Source organism: Bombus flavifrons, chromosome 1 (genome assembly GCF_040668555.2).
Source record: "Bombus flavifrons isolate JBK064 chromosome 1, iyBomFlav1_principal, whole genome shotgun sequence".
In the NCBI taxonomy this organism is placed as follows: Eukaryota; Metazoa; Arthropoda; class Insecta; order Hymenoptera; family Apidae; genus Bombus; species Bombus flavifrons.
Window position 1 is genome coordinate 959,641 of NC_138442.1, and position 16,699 is coordinate 976,339.

The 16,699-nt window shown below is 30.2% G+C and overlaps 1 protein-coding gene and 1 long non-coding RNA gene across 3 annotated transcripts in view; both read left to right on the forward strand.

Moving 5' to 3' along the window:
- foxo (forkhead box, sub-group O) overlaps nt 1-16,699 on the forward strand; it is a 296,218-nt gene that overhangs the window by 207,148 nt on the left and 72,371 nt on the right. The window lies entirely within an intron of this gene.
- On the forward strand, nt 1,414-1,997 carry LOC138180702 (uncharacterized). The gene is made up of 2 exons (XR_011173355.1): nt 1,414-1,499; nt 1,593-1,997. It is a non-coding gene; the product is annotated as an uncharacterized LOC138180702 (long non-coding RNA).

Below are 16,699 nucleotides of genomic sequence, written 5' to 3' on the forward strand. Positions count from 1 at the left end.
TATGTAACCCGTACGTTTCCGCGATTGGGGAAGAGGGGAACACGCAACAATCGCATTTCTTTTATAGGATGTTCACTGATTGAGAACGGGAAAATAGAAGTCTTGTTTACTTGTTTTTATTAATTTCCTTTTTTTTTTTTTACAACGTCCGTCTTTGCAATCTGGGTCGCAGGTAACGTAATTATTTCGGCCGGATTCATGAACAATGCGATCCATTTATTACTCCCTTTTTTAATCCTTTACCGTGTTGCCTTTTCTACTTCCCTTTTTCTTTTTCCTTTCTGGTTAGTTGGTATGACAGTACTAGGTAGGTATTCTTATAAGTTTTGGAGAGGGAATACAGAATGTAATAATCACTGTGATAATTTCGTAAATAATATTAATATTTTGATGCGTTAACTGATAACATTTCCGAAAAGATGATCTTCTTCTCCCTTTTACTGTTTTGTGTGATATTCGCAATTATTCGGAAAGTTTATAAGGAAATTTAAGAAAAATTTAAGTACAATGTATTTTAATGACAATCATACACTTTTATGTCTTTTTTCAAATTCTTGAAATTTTCTGAAAGTGAATTTCGCCAAGTAGTTTTTGAAGATCTTCGAAGTTTCAAATTGTTTCATATTAAAAAGTTTTAGAATGATCAGAATAAATGATAGCGAGTTGCACAATACATGATAATAAGTTGCACAGTTAAGGAAGAACAACTTTTGCAAGCTTTTTGTCGATACATTAAATCTAGTATAATCTCGTTTTTTATTATTTCGTGTGCTTTTGTTTAGTTTCTATACTTACTGTACAACTAGGCGTTGACACCGATTGAAAATAAGTACAATTTCCATTCCTCTCGAGAAATTTGTAATAATCTTCATTTAATCTTAAGAAATATACAACGAAATACTTATATCAGTCATATTGTAGGTCTCCTTTTTTAATTATATTCATAGAAATATGAATTTGCATAAATATCTGGATTCCATCTATTATCAATTTGTAATTTTCGTCACATTATATGTGTCCCATATTGTCTCAATATAATATATTGTAAGAAAAACTTATTATCGTTTCTTAATAAATGTAATGAGTAGAAGTAAACTTCATTTCTTTCTAAACATAGTAATCACAATCATCTAGAAAAATACTGTGTATATTGGTGCGTTCAGTATGTTGCATATAACTTTTTAAAGAACTGCAATCAAAAAATTTCAAACTATCGATAATGTGCTTTTTGTCTATACAAATACTATAATTTATTGTAATTATGTGCTGTTTATCTATACAAATATTGTAGAAACTACTACAGTTAAAGCAAACCTTGCTTGATGTTTCAAATACTTAATAAAGGAAAAGTAAGTGTCCTAATACATATATTTACACAATACAAATATTTTATTTACGGTAAATGTTCGAGAAAAGGCAATGGTAAAGAGAGTAAAAAGAGCATGAGTAAGGAGGGCATAAAAAGGGAAATGGAAGATGTGAACGTAGTAGTATGAATAGTGACAAAAATTGGTGGATAAATAATAAAGGGGAAAGGAGAAAAAAATATGAGTTAAGAAAGAAATAAAAGGTGAAAAAAGAATTGAAGGGAGAAATTGAGACGATGAATATATTGACAAATGCATATTGTGTAGAACATGCACTGATTGTAGAAGTTCGTAAATACAAGAAAAAGGATGTATGTACGTGTATTAAAATAAGAGGCAGACTAAACAGGAAGAAAGGGGATGAAATATGATATATATAAAAAAAGAAACAACCAGGAAGAGCATGGTATGGAAAAATGGTAGAAGAACAGTACAAGGATAAATAAAAAAAATTCGCCGAGATAAAACTCAGCATGTAAAGAAACATTTTGTTTTTTTTTTATTTTATTAAGGTTTTGGTAAGAACATTGTAATTCTTTTTGATCAAATTCCTTGCTTTAGACGAAGATCTTTTTCATTGATTTCCTTATTAAGACAAACTCAATGGTGATTGTAAATATAAATACACGATGCTGATTTTATAATTCTAGAAAAACCTATAATACAAAATAACCATTATGTTAGAAAAAGATATGAAGGATTCAGGATGATATGAATTAGTTCATTATAATATCGTGGATATGATTTCTTGAGAGTAAATTATACAATTTCGTTATTCGATTAGTCGATCTAATTTGATATATAACATAACTTTCTTATATTGTATTTGTGCGAACTCTACATTCAATTGAAATTATTAAATGTTTTAATAATTAGTACTCTTCATACTATTTATTATCTTTGTAATACCAGATACAACATTTAAGTTGAAGTTTGAAAAACATTATATACTTAATGTACATAGATTGGTGGTGACATTCAACTTCCTCTAACATTGTACACGTGAAGATAGCTGCAGGGATTTGTTTTCATTCTGTAACACGATTTCAACTTGCATTCCTTTGTATTTTGTAAATTGAAACTTTCTAATTTTTTTGCAAACTAAAAGGAATAAAGTTATAAAATGTATCTGTTTCAGCTATAACGATCGACAGCTAATGTTTATATTTTGTACATGAAATTGAAAGTTTTCCAAGTGTTTGTATAATATCAAGATATTTTACTTTGTGTGTGGCTATTACTTTTATGTAATTTGAATCATATATCATTGAACCATATAATAATAAATGACATTCTCAAATACTATATTACGTTGTTAAGAGAAAATAGAAAATTGAGTACAATTATTTATAAAAAAATTCAATCAAGTTTATATTACATATGAAAAATATATTATAATAATAAATATCTTATGGAAATCCATTACACGATTCAGAAGCGCAAAAGTACTTTCCATGATTTAAAATAAAATTGTTTGTTATAGTGGCACAATTATCTATCACCTGAAACTTTAAAAAATTGTAGGATCTAAATGATATAAGAAATAGCAATGAAAAGATATTAGAGAAATCCTTGAAATTTTCTTTCATAATCAAGATATTAGAAAAAGAAATTCAACAATATAAATTGTCTGAAAAAAAGAAAGTTACAAAATAGAATATTACTAATACAAATGTTTACTATTGCTAATAGGCGATATTTATCCTTAATCCTCTCGGGTCTGAATCTTTTTTAGATTACAAGGAAAACTGCAGTTTTAAATAAATTTTCTTTTTTGCCCAAAAATTAAAAGGTATCGTCGCGAGACTAAAGGTGAGATCCTCTGTGTGTGTTCAACACGCCTGTCGCGTCAGACGCAACCTTATACCCGTATTACCCGACATGTGGCCAAAAGAAACGCATGATTCTCCATTGTGATTGTACAAAGTACACATGCGGAGTACGACTGCGTTTGACGTAGATTCACGCGTCGGACACACATAGGAAATCAAGCCTTTAACGTTTCGTCTGCGTAAAGTATCTCAAGTATCGTCGCGACGTCTCCAACACGGAGGGAAATAATGGAGAATCGGAGGGCGACGACGCTCGTTCTTGCGAGGGGCAACCGGGCTTGTGGAGTTGCTTAATCGAGCGTGCGTTTTCAATGAATTATTCAAGATTGAGTGTCTAATAGTTGTCACGGCAGGCCGTGTTTAAGGAGGCGTTTATTCTCATTATCCAATCCGCGTTCACGCCTTTTCGTTTACGTCTAAACCTACACGTGTTCACACGTCCTATGTTTTTCTTCTTCTCTCTCCCTTCCTTTCTTTCTATCAGCGTCACCCTTCCTTTAATTCATGCGACTTCTATCATGCGACTAATACGATGTTGTCCTTCGGTTCGATATGGTTCTATTCACGGAGGGGACCATGATACTCGTTGAACGACTCAAAGTTTTATCATTAATGCGTGTATACAACTGAATTACCAATATAATCGATCTTCCTCACAGGAAATTGAAGTTTCACTCGGATTTGTGAAAGGTTTCGGTATTTTTTAGTAGTCCTTTAATATTGTAGCGCCTTATGTCTACTCGTATTTTGTACTGGATTTGTCTTATATAATTTCCTATATCGCACACTGCGAAAAAAGTTTTGGTAATAAATACGTATGATACATTATTTTCTTTCTTATCTTATATAGGTATCTTGATGATTTATTATCAGAATTGTCTTCTATAAGATACGTACATATGAGCAGTAAAATTGAACAATTTCTTATAGTTGAATCATGTATTTATGTCATTACTATATCTCTGATATTAAATTATTAAATATTACTATCAACCATAAGTTTTTGTTTAAAATTAAAACAAAACTTAACATGTTATATGTTACAACCTAATGGTATTATGATAGTTCCCTCAATAATATTATGGTAGATTAATTGAATATTATTATCTGTTTTCGAATGTTCTTGCAAAAGGCGTCAAAATTTGACTAAAAATCTACGAGCATACATTTGCCCATGTTTCTTCAATTTAGGATATTTGAGTACATCTCACCCAAATCCTTAAATGATTATTACTCAAGTGTAATATTATAGAAAACGATCTATATGATGACTTATTGTTGAATGAAAATTAACGGGTTCTATAAAAATATTTATCATGAAGTCCACAACTTTATGAGTTAAATAAATATAATTCTTCAGTAATACATATAACAATTATATGTAACGTAATAAATATATTGTTTAAATATTTCGTCGACTCTCATCGGTCTCTATATCTGTATAAAATGTTACTATGTGTGTTCTAAGACTTTCCAGTACTACTCCACTTTGACCATATTTCTCCCATTAAGATCGACAATAATTTCAGTAGCACCGATTCGATTCATATAAAACCACGAATAATCGACTAACAAGTAATCTCGATGTCGCGTCGTCGCGCGAAAGGAGGCCATTAAACTTTCATTAGTCACGTTGTTTACGATCAGTACTATTTAGCGGATCGCGGAGTAACATTAATCGGCTAGCGCCTAACTATATTTATGCTGGCGTTCGCTATACTTAGGCAGTCAGAATTTGTATTATACGCATTGGTATACATGCGCTACAGACGCCGACTGAGTTACATGAATAGCATATTGCGAAAATAAAGCAAGCACGGTTATAATTGCAATAATCAGCAGCGAATAATATTATTAGCCGCGGTTGGAGACCGCTATACTCTGATGCACGATCGCCTCTTTAAAATATTGCCGCTGGAACGACCCCGCTAAACTTATTACCCCGAAACAAGCGGCAATTTTAACCGCGATTCCAGTAGAAATTGCACCCCCATATTGCGTCGATTGTTATTATTGAAAGAAACGCCAGCTATGCTTTATATTATATTACTCTTGTAATTAGATTGCTGTATGCGAATGCATTCTTCGAAATGAAACGGTGGTGTATTAGTCGCATATTGATCATTAGGTAAGAAATTATCCTTCTTCCTACAGTGTTGACACCTTTCAACAACATATGAGTTTCGAAACTCATTTGTATGTCCGTAAAGTGATATATAGGGTGGTTGAATAAAATAAAAATAGAATAAAAATTTTTTCTTTTTTTTTTTAATTTTTCCATCGAGACAACGATCTACAGTGAGATCCGTTATAACGAGACGCGATAAAGTGCACGCGTACCGAGCGAAAATTCAAAATCGATTTTCTCGAAAACAAAGCCTCAAACGAAAAATTTTTATTGTATATTTTCGACTTCTTTTTCGCGTAGAATCATACCCTTTCCGCTTGTACCACCAGTTACCAGCCACCCTGTATATAGTACGTACAGTATAGACGTAGAATACGTAGATAACAGCAATAACAGGACGCAAATCGTTTTATAATACAAACATGAGCAAACACAGAAGTTTCATACCTTGAAACTTGTAGTTAATACACGGGTACCTGACGGATTTTCAAACTTAATTTTTTCGAAAATGGAGCCCTAATTGAAAAAATGTTATTCGTCTTTTTCGACTTATGTTTACATGTAGAATCACCATTTGGCCGATTACACCATGATTTTGGAGACATCATATATAACACAATAAATTTCTCACTATTATTATTGGACACAATGTTCAGCAATTAGTATAACAATATGCGTATGAATGATGTATATGCCTGACAGATAAATATATGTAAGCGTATGTATATTAAGCTCAAAAATGCTAAATGGTGGAAGAAAACGACAAGTTCTTTTTAAATTGGGATATATGTATATTGGTTTGGATCAGATAAATTAGGGCCGTCGGAAGCCAGTTGAAAACTGTCGCAACTACCTAATAGTATCAAAGGTCTATTATATATAGAGACCTTCGTATATGTATCTTCGGAACGAATGATTCCCCGAAACTGAAATTTTATATTTTATGTCTATTATCCCATTCAATGATATACACCAAATTTCGTCGTGATCAGCCACCGGCGTCATTAATATGGAATAATAACCATATTTGTTAGATTTCATACAAACTTGTTATTAAATTTTTGGGTACTGGTTGGTAAATCGCATAGAACAGTAAATAATATTGTTTAAACGTAGTTAATAATTTGTATACATTAAGTGATAGTAAGTATATACATTTCAAAGTTCAATAAAGTAAAAAGGATAATAATGTAATAGTATGCCATTTTGTAATTATTCAGTAATTTAGTATTATTTAATGACACGCGGTAATCAAATGATGAAGAAAATCCTGCGAGTTCAAATACTTTAACTTATACTTATTACCACATCTCATTGTTAATGACGAGATTATCCCAGCTCTTATAACTTTATCTACCAAAATGTACTTTTTTTTATATACTTAAGTTAATATCTTCATTTAAAGAACAGTAAAAAATAGTAACATAGCAGAACACTTACTTGAAGAAAGAATATTACATATAAGCTTTTATTCGCTTTCTTAACGTGCTCTACCAAACCTTTTTATCAAGACATTCCAAATATTAAATCATTCTAAGGATAACGTCTTGATAGTATAACTGAAGTACAAGCTTGCGCTCTGGTCTGATTTCATGATAACTTTAATGTAGTTTTTCTTGATTAGTTTCTATATTATAATAAAATTAAAAAAATTATAATACTACAACAAAACATTATTCAACGTCATTAAACTTAAATGTATTCCACATATTTATATTTTTGAAAGCTTCTTTCATTTACCTGTTATCATACCGCGGTATTCTGCTAATATTATATCATTAAAGGGACGACAAATAATTTGTTTACAGTTACTATTTCATACTTTTCATATCTGAACAAGAAACTGTAATTAATTATAATCATTTTTATCATGAAACAAATCCTTTTGAAATGCCGTAATTATAGAGAATTTTACCCTATATTCCAGATTAGAGAAATTCTAAATGAGAAAAAAAAGCAGTTTCCTTTCTGAAAAAACACGATGTTATATATATAATAATACCTAATTCCACAGTATTTTCAGTTTTCATTATCGTCATTATTAACCACATACGTACGTGGAGTTGATGCGACGTGACGTTAAAACCTACTTAAAAAAACTACAATTTTCCTTCTTAAACGGCAAAGAAAATTCTAACTATATAGGGTTAAGAACCTTGCAATAAAATCAATTTTTCTTGCCGGAAATTAATCGAGTTCCTCATTAAACTACTGACTGAAATATATAAATAGCTTTCAAAATACAGAGGAGCAGTTTCCAGAACAAGGAGGGAAAATGCGATATCCTTTCATGGAAGGAACTGAGAACCAATTAATCCGTCCTTCGTGAAATCGACGGGACGGTTGCAATAAATTCGTGCCACGATCCCACGATTCGACCCCCGTCGAAGATAAAGTATGTCATCGTCGGCGATGCGAGTCGTACGCGCCGATAGTCGTCGGGAAAGTTCTCGTTTTCGTGCGGATACGACCGGTCACCGAATATATAGGAGTGACGTGGCGCCGAGATGCGTGTAAGAAGGGTGATACGAAATATCGTCGACCACGTTTCGTGCCTCTTGCCATGCTACCCGATACACATTGGCCTACTTTTCGAATCGAGGGAACCAAGACCGAGAACACATTCAGGGAACAGAAACGCATGCAAAAGTGAACTTCCATAGATGTTCGTCACAGTATTTAAATGCCTCGTCAAATCAGATTGGACATTATTGAGACGATTGATCGACGAATCGAACTAATCGTTATTGTTTCTTGCAGATGATATTGAAATGTTGTGAGATTATGGAATAAAGGAAATAGTAGTTCGAGTATTCAATGACATTTCATGTGTTTTCATAAACGATATAACCTAACAAACACGAAGATGGTACCCCACTGGGGGTAGCCACTCACATGATAATTAAACAGCTAAAAAATTCTACCAAATGTTCAAATTGGACAAATTGTGAATGTGAAATATTAAATAAAAAAAAAAATTTCATACGTTTTTGTAAAAGAACTTTAAGCTTTATATCTTACTTTACTAGCTCACACAAAAGTGTTTGAACACTTAAAAAACGTTTCGTGTATGTTATAGACGTGTTATAGACGTATGTTAAACGTTTCAAGATTTCATTAGCACAGTAATGAGACATGATTGTCATGTATATTGGTGAAATGTAAAACCAACTTAAAAACGTATATAGGAGATACAAGATATTTGTTGCAAACATAGTTAAAAAATAAAAAACAAGTGGAGGTGCAGCATGAATATTCACTTTAAACATATAAATGCTAAATATAGTCTTACTGAATGTGGGAAATTATTAGTATAATAGTTATATAATTAACTGCTTAAATACTTATATAATCTCTGCGAAATGTATATATATATGTGTATAAAATGTACATATTTTCTAAATATATTCGAAAACATCGTCAACTCTATCACAAATAATTTGTCACTCTCTTCCGCTTTATGTAACCATCAGAGTATAAATTAAGTTTACCTACGTAAATATTATATAATTATGCCTAATATTTATTTTAAGACCACACATATAAGTTCTTTTACTTCCGAAGACTATTTACATCCAAAACCAAAATTACAACTACTATTAGAATATTAATAAAACTACTAATAAAATGTAGTACTATAGCAATATCGAAATAGATATGTGGTATTGAAAATCTTCGTTACAATTACTTCCAAATTAAAGAAATCTTACTATCACAAAATTCAAACATTAATGTTTATTTATAACTGTTATTAACAAAATGTAACAATGTAGCTCAAAATCTTGATTACAGTTACTGGTTTTACAACATTTACTGGTTCTCAGTGATTACTCACAAATAAGTCGTGTGCTAATGCTCCATAGATTTGTCCTATACTTGGACTTGTTGTTTGAGTAAAGAACTGTTTTGGATGGCATTGATTGCTTGCAAACAACGATTCGTTATCTTATATTCAAATTATTACGCCCAATTCTGGCGTAGAAATATGATTTTTTACGTTGTAGGTATTATATATTTTTAGATTGTCGGCGAGGTCGAAAGGTGACAGAGATTTTCAGTCTGTAGGACTCGGTATTTTTGTGAGTCTCTGAAGTCTGTATCGATATTAAAAAAACCGGATAGGCTGCGATTATTGCATGTCGAATTCCGGAATCCTATTCCGGACTATGAACTTCTGATAAAATTGTCGATATTTTAGTTACTTTCTTAAAACATTAGGAAACGTGAAAGTGAAAATTATACAAACATGGCATGTTAAATAAGATCGATATTGAATACATGTCGAAAATACTTCTGAAATGTTCTATTATAATATTCTTCGTCGTTTTAAAAATAAAAGTTATTTTTATTATTAAAATTATTAAAAATAAAAGTTATTTTTATTTATAAAGTTATTATTATTAAGATTGCAAAATGTTCCTAAATTTAATGAAAACTGTTTTGGTAAAACGAGTAACATCTTGTTGGGAAGCTTCTTGTCAACACGATAAGTGATGCTTTAGAATTAATTAAGTATTTCCTTATATATAAACGTACCGAATAATCTAAGTATTATGGTTATGAAGTAATTACGTAAGTTAATATCGTCTGCACCCTCCCTATTACATTTATACAAAATAAATAAATATAATGTACCAAGCTAAGGCGATAAGAAACTGACACAATCTTATTTTTTAAGTTTAGTTATGTAGTAATTGTATAAGTTATTAATACATTTTAATGAAGTAGATAAATATAAAATATCAAGCTGAGGTAGTACAAATGGTACAATCTCCTTTTTTTCACGTAAAAATGTAGAATTTTGTTTACTAGTAAAGTACTCTGTTCAATAATAGTAATACGAGCATTGATGATGTATCCCGCGTCTACTCGAATTTAATGCTACACTGAGCGAAGCTACAACACTGTATAATTAAAAAGAGGAAATACGAAACAGTTGTACTTTTAAATTTGACCCTCTAAATGTGAAACTTTAATTCGACACATATGTACAATGGCATCGCATTCGCTTCAATATTTTTACAATTGCAAATCGCAATATTGACTAACATACCTTGAAACCTGTACATATTTTAATGTACAAATATTATATTATACATATAAATATATGTATAAATGTGTATATTAATAAGTAATAAGTAAAGCAGGGAATTATTTAAATTCTATATTTAAAAAGTTACATTGCAAATCTTTTAAATAACCTTTTGAATATCTTTTAAATAATTCATTATAAGAATTACTACTAAAAATACAAAGCTACTCACACACGTAGGGTGTCCCACTTAAATTGAACATTTAAATTCTATTTCATTTATTATTGAAGATAAGGAAAGATAATTGAAAGAAATATTTCCAGACAGATCTTATATATTCTTGTATGGAAATACGTTCAAGAATAATATCTGATATGTTAATTTTTCAAATCTTGTGTAGTTCAACGTATAGGTATAAAAGGTCAGAAATGTGGTTCTATTAAAGAAATATACATCTACAGATGATTCAAGCATTTACTGCAAATGAATCTAGTTAATATTTTCCTTGTAAAAATACTAACCTTTTCAATGTACAATTACTTCACTACGATTGAGTATAGATATAGCTATGTGGTATATTTAGGTGGAAATGTTCGAGGTTGTTTTATTTCTACATGAACATTGCTTTCGGAGAATTCCATAGAATCCAGTTATAAGATATAAACGCACTCGTACATCTGATACGAAGAGAGAATAGTAAAATTCATAAAAATAAACAAAGTTTTGAATCGGTAAATAATTAAATTAAGTTTCGAAAAAAATAGTAGCTTATGAAGTCAGATTTCACTTATAATAAGTTCTCAAAATTGCGGATACTCATGAAAAGAAATGCTTTAACATCAAAAATCTAGGTAAAATTTATTTTTAATTTTCGGTATTAATTTTCGATATAATTATTATTAATCTTCGGTAATTACAATATTTTTAATTTTCGGGCGCATACTTCTAAAACCTTTATATCGATATCATATACTGTATAGAGATATTATAAGTAATAACATAATCATTATAAAATAGAAAAAAACAAATAACAAATCATTTTTCAACTCATTCTGAAAATTGAGAATTACATGAAAAATACATCAACGTTATCTACGTGTACCACTTCGAACAGAGAAACAAGCAATAAAAAGATTTTAATTTTTGATTAAATCATCGAATCGTTTATCATTGAACTTATCTCCGAATGATTTTGTCATTTAGTAGTAATAGTGATCGACTTCACTAAAAGTACATACTCATAAAATGATCATGTCTCATAACGATATTTTATACTTATGCCTCAGACCTTGATCATACAGAGAGCTGCGAACGGCAGAGCTGTCACTGCATCACTGCGTTGCTGCTCAATTGCTGTATGGCTTATTTCATGTAATTCCATGAGTTTTATTTATTTTCTGCCGCTGTGTCGTCACTTGTTTGCCCGCTCTTGCCGTTCGTCGCTGTCTGTATGATCAAAGCCTTAAAAGCTCTGTGTACACTAGATTACAAGTATTGATGGAATATAATATTCCAAATCAGGTTGCAAGATATCTTCGAATCTCAGAACTATATTGATAAAATATATAAGTTAACTAGATTATAAATAATTTGGACATACGCATTTCAAGTTCTTTTAAATATTAAATGATTTTTAATATTAAATTTTTTATATTATCTATTGCAATATAGGGTAAGATTATTTTTATGTACATATTAACGGCGAAACTTCCGTAATCGTCCGTGCTCTGAATCGGCTGAAATGCTGAACATAGAATCTTTGTAGATAAACGAAGGTTTAAAAGAAGGATTTTTGTCGATTCAGGAGTTAAGATACCTATTCCTTTTTCCTAAATTTAACACGATCTTATTCTTGTATCAACGTAAATCATTTTTTTTCTTATATTTTGCTCACCATTTTTCATTTGGAATTAATTGCATTTTTCTGCATTCTCTTGTATTCCATTCCACAATAATTCTGAAACGTTGTTCTATGATCCCTCAACATTCTAGAAAGAGATAATAAATATATATGATCCAACATTTTAGAAATACAAGTTGCGAAATACACGTTTGTACTCGGTACTCGTTATCGGCCAACTAACTCTAAATTACGAACTAAAAGTAACCACGAGCAATGTAAACAACACGCAATGTAAACATCATGTGCCGTGACATACATCAGAAAAAATATCATCACGTCGATATGTATAAGAAAAACAAAATAATATTAAAGAAATGTCTTTGTGAGACGCCAAAAATCTTTCTCCTGCAGCGTTTTTGTTTAGAAGAAATATTTTTCCAAAATTTAACAGCCATATTAACCATAGTAACGAGCACAAAACTGAAAAATAAAAATAGAAAAGTAAAAAATATTCTTTTTCTATAATACAGAAGGTATTATTTATATTCAGGTTTTAGTTGACTATTTACCAATACTTATCATGATATTAATTGATATTAATATTAATGTTCTAAATTTAATATTAATAATGCACCGGAATTCTCTCATACTAATATTATAAATACTAAATATTACATATAAGTATTTATTTACATAAATGTTCGTAGGTCTTTACAAATCTAATTGTACATATGAGCATAACTTTAGCGTAAGTCAAGTCTTGCTGTTATAAAAAGGCTTTAGAAATGATTCCAGATAGCAATAGGAGATATATATGGTATATGAGATAATAATAGTCGAGAAGATTCGTTTCGTATGTCGAAATATAAATTACATCGTAATACCTGTTCCATTTCTTGAGTGGACTTTGTACAGAAGGTAATACAAACCCTGTTCTCCAACGTATGTATCTTGGAACATAATAATTTTCATGCTCCATTCGTTTGTTCAAGAAATATTGAATTATTTAATATTAGTAACTCTATCGTGTATTCTAATCATTTTACAAGTACCGTTTCGTACAGAGTAATTTATATTATTTGCATATACGTACATAAAAAGTGAAATAACAGAAAAAGTAATTAATATCAGTTTTTAAAACAGTTGCACAAATATCGTATCAGAATTCTATCCGAAAAGGGTTTGCTAAATTTAAAATGAGATCTCCATAAATTCCAAATAACAGAGTTTGAATAGCACTTATACAAACTATTTCGTTACAAAACATCAAAATACTAATCCCGAGATAACAATATAGTTTGAAATCAACATTAATAAATCTCTCTCGTGCTATTCTCGAACGTTTCGAATACGTCTCACTATTGCTTATAACGTGTTTTCAAGCACTACTGAAACTCATGTATGCACAAAGCACGTTTAACACTTCCACTGTTTATCGAATTTCCATTATTTATGATACCTGTTAACAACTCATTTTCATCAAAAATCTATTTCCACATTATGTGCATTTATACATATACTTTGTTTATCTATTATTACAAAAACTTTTTCCAAGTTTCGTGATTTCCAATTTGACAGTAAGTATAGAAAACTGAGCCATAAACATAAATAAATAAGGTTGGATTAAAGGAAAGTTTCCTGCCTCGGAGTTGGTAATTTCGGAGTATTATCAATACAGAATATAATCAAACATATCGTACAAAAATAAGTGAAAAATGTGCAATAATATTTTTTCATTCAAGGTTCATTTCTAAGAAGATTGACTTTGAACGTTCACTACATAAGATAAGACTTGCTTGCTTGTATTTTTTTGAACCTGATCACGTAAATTGCAATAATCGAAAAATGTATATAAAAACAATAATTATCATAGTGTTACTTGACAACCTGTATATTTTATAATAGCTACGTACGTAAATTAATTATGTACGCAGCGAGTAATCGTAATCGATCTTGCCTAAAACTATGCTTTAAGTAACCAAATTTCATTTTCTCCTCTCACACTACTAGTTTATGTAAAGAATCATATTTTGTCTTTTCTACATGAATTATATCATATAATATATAAATACATGCATATTCAAGTCAGTATAACTCAAGCTTAAATTGACTCTCCCAAAAATTCTTCTATTTTAAGTCTTTTCTATAATTCTGATGTACTTTTGCATAAGGTTTCCTATCAACTTGTACAATATGTTTATTTCATATAGCATTCAATCAGACATTTTATATGCTGTAAAAGAAAAACGAAGTTTAATTATTATTCCAACCACGTTAGTTAAAATTATATATTTATTATGTTATTTATATATATTATATATATAACATATAATATTTATATAATTTATTACATATATTATATTATTTAAAATTTCATTATTATGATATCTAAGCCTCGGAAGTTTAAATACATAATTTAAATTTAACCATGAATTATTGGAAAAACTTTGTTTGAAACTTCACGAGTTCTATTTTTTACGTGTCACATATCTTAAGAGTAAATGCGACTTGACTCCAAGACGTATGTGAAAAACGTGTTAACGATCAATCTATTATCTCTAGTCAAATAGTTTGTACTCGCTTTAATACGTATGAAAATTGACTTACGCATCTGCGAAGTTCGCCTTGACTGACGAAGATGATAGAGTGGTCGTGTTACATAATCAAAGTGCGTAGACCAGGTCACTGTGCACGATATCTACTCAATGTCCTCTCGTGATCAGCCAATCGGGAGAAGATGTGTACCGCGAGATCAGATTTTTGTCTTATTGCTTTATCGAAGGATACGAGTTTTATCGATACTGTCTAGTTTTATCTAATTTATTGTGTGTGTAGCGCGACAATATCCCTCAAAAGTAAAACTCACTAGGACTCGAAAGTCATGTTCTTCATCTCTATGTCTAAGATTCTTCCTCTAGAAAGATATTTCTTGGCTATCTGTACATTATACGCGCGCATACTAACAAACAATTCAAAAATGGTGAGAACAGCGGAATTACTGATATTATTTATTTCACACTATTTTTATTCGAAAGCGGTGATGCGAGGACTATATCTTTCTTTAAAAAAGGATTCTTCTAGCCATTTTATATAACATATTATTTTTTTAACAACTTTGTTAGAACGGCTTTTCTATATTTAATAAAAAGTCATTTTTACAGTGGCTTACTATAGGAATTACGTGTTACAACACTCAAGTTTGAAGATGAATATTTCCATTTCGGTAAGGCTAAACTCTCTGAAAATTAAATTATTTATAGGTAATATGCTAAATAACGTATTATGGAAATTTCAAAGAAGTTGTAAGAAAGTCAGTTTACGCTACAAATAACTTAAAGTATCGAAATTGCGAAAACGATCATCGAATCTTCGAGAGTGTTGATTAATTATGTATACATTTCGCCGTATCCACCGAAACCGAATGAATTATTTGTAAACATGTATTTTTAGATCTCACTTCTTTGCTTATTTATTATTTCTGGACTTTGTTAATTTTTCCAGTAGATTAATTTTAAATTCCAGTGTAATTTCAGTTAACAGACAAATTACTTATTATTCTCAATCTATCACTTCTCATTTTTCTGAATAAATCATAAGTTCAAAATAACGTAACAGATCTATGATTCGGTTTAAAGAATTATTGAATATCATTCCCTAATAACACTAGCAAATACATCTATTTATAAATAAGTACAAGTAATAAATGAGGTTTTAAAAAATCATTAAATGGCAATTAGGGTATTAAATATGTTCTAAAATTATAATATACGTTATACATTCCAAAGTTTGTAATTATTCAAAAAAATAATAATGTAATATAAAAAATAAAACAATAAATAAAGGAAATGCATACATCATATTATATGAAATTAACAATATTATTTATTTAATTGATAAAAAGAATAAAGAATAAGGGAGAACATGAGAAATTACTTTTACAGTGTATTATGTATATTGTAACAGCGCACGCAGAATTAGTTTTGAAAGCTTGGTTGTAGCAGTTAAAGGGGTGAACAGCTGAGTATCGTTTTCGCGTTGTTGGGTAAATTAACGTCGCGACACAACGGAGGGAAACTTCTGAAATAAAATCTGTAAGGTAACGTGAAAAAGTAGTGGTCGTCCGTGGTGCGCGACGCTGAACTACCACGGTCTATTTAACACGGAAGGTACAGAAAAACGAATTACAGGAGTTTTCGAGGCGTTTTTCTTCCTTTTGCTTCTGCTACATCATGACCGTGATTATGTTTCATAAGATAAAACGTAAAAGATAAAACTCATCGATCCGGCATGTCGGAACCTCGAACAGACTACAAAATTAGAAACGCTATAAAGCAAGAAACATGCATTTAATTTTAATGTACTTCAAATGTTTAGGAGTTAGAACTATGAAGTTATAGAAAATACATAAAACTAAGAACAATAATGTGTATCTAAGTATGATCTAAAATTTTTAACGCATGGTTTTGCAGAAATTTTGTCGCAACCTTACATATTCA